The 5,000-nt window shown below is 53.0% G+C and overlaps 1 protein-coding gene across 1 annotated transcript in view; it reads right to left on the bottom strand.

The window, feature by feature from the left end:
- LOC139421752 (NLR family CARD domain-containing protein 3-like) overlaps nt 1–5,000 on the bottom strand; it is a 1,082,035-nt gene that overhangs the window by 161,840 nt on the left and 915,195 nt on the right. The window lies entirely within an intron of this gene.

The raw sequence follows: 5,000 nt of genomic DNA, 5'->3' as shown, positions 1-5,000 counted from the left end.
CTCTCTCTCTCTCTCTCTCTCTCTCTCTCTCTCTCTCTCTCCCTCTCTCCCTCTCTCTCCCGCTCTCTCTCTCTCTCTCTCTCTCTCTCTCTCTCTCTCTCTCTCTCTCTCTCTCTCTCTGTCTCTCTCTCTGTCTCTCTCTCTCTCTCTCTCTCTCTCTCTCTCTCTCTCTCTCTCTCTCTCTCTCTCTCTCTCTCTCCCTCTCTCTCCCACAGGAGATGAAGTGTCTCAACATGTCAGTGGGCAGGGGGCTGACCCTGGCCTTCCCAGCTCTCCTGTGTTCCCTGGTGACCCTGGTGACCCTGGTCATGGAGGTCGAAGGTCAGAAGGTCCCCATCCTCAACATCGCTGTGATCCTGGGCCGCACGCGCTACATCTCCGACCGGGACATTCGGGCTCTCTGGAGCAAAGACGACCCCATGGACGTCAACGTGGTCACCGTATTGGTCAACGAGACTGACCCCAAGAGTATCATCACCCACGTGTGCGACCTGATGTCTGGGACCAAGATCCACGGGGTGGTGTTCGGAGACGGAACGGACCAGGAGGCAATCGCTCAGATATTGGATTTTATTTCCTCCCAGACACTGATCCCCATCCTGGGCATCCACGGGGGATCCTCCATGATCATGGCTGATAAGGTGAGGAGGGAGGGAGGAGGGAGATCCTCTATGGTCATGGCTGATGAGGCGAGGAGGGAGATCCTCTATATTCATGGCTGATGAGGTGAGGAGGGAGGGAGATCCTCTATGGTCATGGCTGATGAGGTGAGGAGGGAGATCCTCTATGATCATGGCTGTTGAGGTGAGGAGGGAGATCCTCTATATTCATGGGTGAGGAGGGAGGGAGGGAGGGAGATCCTCTATGGTCATGGCTGATGAGGTGAGGAGGGAGATCCTCTATATTCATGGCTGATGAGGTGAGGAGGGAGGGAGATCCTCTATGGTCATGGCTGATGAGGTGAGGAGGGAGGGAGGGAGGGGGGAGATCCTCTATGCTCATGGCTGATGAGGTGAGGAGGGAGATCCTCTGTGGTCATGGCTGATGAGGTGGGGAGGGAGATCCTCTATGGTCATGGCTGATGAGGTGAAGAGGGAGATCCTCTATGGTCATGGCTGATGAGGTGAGGAGGGAGATCCTCTATGTTCATGGCTGATGAGGTGAGGAGGGAGATCCTCTGTGGTCATGGCTGATGAGGTGGGGAGGGAGATCCTCTATGGTCATGGCTGATGAGGTGAAGAGGGAGATCCTCTATGGTCATGGCTGGTGAGGTGAGGAGGGAGATCCTCTATGGTCATGGCTGATGAGGTGAGGAGGGAGATCCTCTCTGGTCATGGCTGATGAGGTGAGGAGGGAGGGAGGGAGGGGGGAGATCCTCTATGTTCATGGCTGATGAGGTGAGGAGGGAGATCCTCTGTGGTCATGGCTGATGAGGTGGGGAGGAAGATCCTCTATGGTCATGGCTGATGAGGTGAGGAGGGAGATCCTCTATGGTCATGGCTGATGAGGTGGGGAGGGAGGAGGGAGATCCTCTATGGTCATGGCTGATGAATGTATCATAATGATTGGAGGGGGTATATGTGTCCTTTTTATCACATCCTAACTCCCCCTGAGACATCTGCAGGGTTCACATTGCTCAGGGCCCCTGGAGCGAATGTGGTTAAGTGCCTTGCTCAAGAGCACATCAACAGATTTGTTTAACTTGCCGGCTCAGGGTTATTTGGACCGGCAACTTATCGGGTACCGACCCAACTCTCTAACCTCGAGGCTACCTGCTGCACCCGAGGTGAGGAGGGAGGGGGTGGCGAGGGAGGGGGTGAGGAGGGAGGGAGAGGGGGAGCGGAGGGAGAGATGAGGGGGAGGGAGAGGGGGAGGGAGGGAGAGATGAGGGGGAGGGAGGGAGGGAGAGGGGGTGGGGAGGGAGGGAGGGAGAGGGGTGGGGATGGAGAGTTGAGGAGGAGGGAGGTGAGGAGGGAGGGAGAGGGGGTGGGGAGGGAGAGATGAGGGGGAGGGAGGGAGGGAGGACAGTGTGTGTGGAGAAATTAGTAGATGAATGGATGGTTGAAATTGCAAAACGGGGTATCTGTGGGTTGGAGTATCTGCTTGGTAAGGTTTAGGGTGGGGTGTCTGCTTGGTAAGGTTTAGGGTGGAGTATCTGCTTGGTAAGGTTTAGGGTGGGGTGTCTGCTTGGTAAGGTTTAGGGTGGGGTATCTGCTTGGTAAGGTTTAGGGTGGGGTGTCTGCTTGGTAAGGTTTAGGGTGGGGTATCTGCTTGGTAAGGTTTAGGGTGGGGTATCTGCTTGGTAAGGTTTAGGGTGGGGTGTCTGCTTGGTAAGGTTTAGGGTGGGGTATCTGCTTGGTAAGGTTTAGGGTGGAGTATCTGCTTGGTAAGGTTTAGGGTGGGGTGTCTGCTTGGTAAGGTTTAGGGTGGGGTATCTGCTTGGTAAGGTTTAGGGTGGAGTATCTGCTTGGTAAGGTTTAGGGTGGGGTATCTGCTTGGTAAGGTTTAGGGTGGGGTATCTGCTTGGTAAGGTTTAGGGTGGGGTATCTGCTTGGTAAGGTTTAGGGTGGGGTGTCTGCTTGGTAAGGTTTAGGGTGGGGTGTCTGCTTGGTAAGGTTTAGGGTGGGGTGTCTGCTTGGTAAGGTTTAGGGTGGGGTATCTGCTTGGTAAGGTTTAGGGTGGAGTATCTGCTTGGTAAGGTTTAGGGTGGGGTATCTGCTTGGTAAGGTTTAGGGTGGGGTATCTGCTTGGTAAGGTTTAGGGTGGGGTGTCTGCTTGGTAAGGTTTAGGGTGGGGTATCTGCTTGGTAAGGTTTAGGGTGGGGTGTCTGCTTGGTAAGGTTTAGGGTGGGGTATCTGCTTGGTAAGGTTTAGGGTGGGGTATCTGCTTGGTAAGGTTTAGGGTGGGGTATCTGCTTGGTAAGGTTTAGGGTGGGGTATCTGCTTGGTAAGGTTTAGGGTGGGGTATCTGCTTGGTAAGGTTTAGGGTGGGGTATCTGCTTGGTAAGGTTTAGGGTGGGGTATCTGCTTGGTAAGGTTTAGGGTGGGGTATCTGCTTGGTAAGGTTTAGGGTGGGGTATCTGCTTGGTAAGGTTTAGGGTGGGGTAGTATCTGCTTGGTAAGGTTTAGGGTGGGGTGTCTGCTTGGTAAGGTTTAGGGTGGGGTATCTGCTTGGTAAGGTTTAGGGTGGAGTATCTGCTTGGTAAGGTTTAGGGTGGGGTGTCTGCTTGGTAAGGTTTAGGGTGGGGTGTCTGCTTGGTAAGGTTTAGGGTGGGGTATCTGCTTGGTAAGGTTTAGGGTGGGGTATCTGCTTGGTAAGGTTTAGGGTGGGGTATCTGCTTGGTAAGGTTTAGGGTGGGGTATCTGCTTGGTAAGGTTTAGGGTGGGGTATCTGCTTGGTAAGGTTTAGGGTGGGGTATCTGCTTGGTAAGGTTTAGGGTGGGGTATCTGCTTGGTAAGGTTTAGGGTGGGGTATCTGCTTGGTAAGGTTTAGGGTGGGGTATCTGCTTGGTAAGGTTTAGGGTGGGGTATCTGCTTGGTAAGGTTTAGGGTGGGGTATCTGCTTGGTAAGGTTTAGGGTGGGGTATCTGCTTGGTAAGGTTTAGGGTGGGGGTATCTGCTTGGTAAGGTTTAGGGTGGGGTGTCTGCTTGGTAAGGTTTAGGGTGGAGTATCTGCTTGGTAAGGTTTAGGGTGGGGTATCTGCTTGGTAAGGTTTAGGGTGGGGTATCTGCTTGGTAAGGTTTAGGGTGGGGTGTCTGCTTGGTAAGGTTTAGGGTGGAGTATATGCTTGGTAAGGTTTAGGGTGGGGTGTCTGCTTGGTAAGGTTTAGGGTGGGGTATCTGCTTGGTAAGGTTTAGGGTGGGGTCTCTGCTTGGTAAGGTTTAGGGTGGGGTATCTGCTTGGTAAGGTTTAGGGTGGGGTATCTGCTTGGTAAGGTTTAGGGTGGGGTGTCTGCTTGGTAAGGTTTAGGGTGGGGTATCTGCTTGGTAAGGTTTAGGGTGGAGTATCTGCTTGGTAAGGTTTAGGGTGGGGTGTCTGCTTGGTAAGGTTTAGGGTGGGGTATCTGCTTGGTAAGGTTTAGGGTGGAGTATCTGCTTGGTAAGGTTTAGGGTGGGGTATCTGCTTGGTAAGGTTTAGGGTGGGGTATCTGCTTGGTAAGGTTTAGGGTGGGGTGTCTGCTTGGTAAGGTTTAGGGTGGGGTATCTGCTTGGTAAGGTTTAGGGTGGGGTGTCTGCTTGGTAAGGTTTAGGGTGGGGTGTCTGCTTGGTAAGGTTTAGGGTGGAGTATCTGCTTGGTAAGGTTTAGGGTGGGGTATCTGCTTGGTAAGGTTTAGGGTGGGGTATCTGCTTGGTAAGGTTTAGGGTGGGGTGTCTGCTTGGTAAGGTTTAGGGTGGGGTATCTGCTTGGTAAGGTTTAGGGTGGGGTGTCTGCTTGGTAAGGTTTAGGGTGGGGTATCTGCTTGGTAAGGTTTAGGGTGGGGTATCTGCTTGGTAAGGTTTAGGGTGGGGTATCTGCTTGGTAAGGTTTAGGGTGGGGTATCTGCTTGGTAAGGTTTAGGGTGGGGTATCTGCTTGGTAAGGTTTAGGGTGGGGTATCTGCTTGGTAAGGTTTAGGGTGGGGTATCTGCTTGGTAAGGTTTAGGGTGGGGTATCTGCTTGGTAAGGTTTAGGGTGGGGTATCTGCTTGGTAAGGTTTAGGGTGGGGTATCTGCTTGGTAAGGTTTAGGGTGGAGTATCTGCTTGGTAAGGTTTAGGGTGGGGTGTCTGCTTGGTAAGGTTTAGGGTGGGGTATCTGCTTGGTAAGGTTTAGGGTGGAGTATCTGCTTGGTAAGGTTTAGGGTGGGGTATCTGCTTGGTAAGGTTTAGGGTGGGGTATCTGCTTGGTAAGGTTTAGGGTGGGGTGTCTGCTTGGTAAGGTTTAGGGTGGGGTATCTGCTTGGTAAGGTTTAGGGTGGGGTGTCTGCTTGGTAAGGTTTAGGGTGGGGTATCTGCTTGGTAAGG

Source organism: Oncorhynchus clarkii, chromosome 12 (assembly GCF_045791955.1).
Source record: "Oncorhynchus clarkii lewisi isolate Uvic-CL-2024 chromosome 12, UVic_Ocla_1.0, whole genome shotgun sequence".
In the NCBI taxonomy this organism is placed as follows: Eukaryota; Metazoa; Chordata; class Actinopteri; order Salmoniformes; family Salmonidae; genus Oncorhynchus; species Oncorhynchus clarkii.
This window is presented reverse-complemented; position numbering and strand designations above follow the sequence as displayed.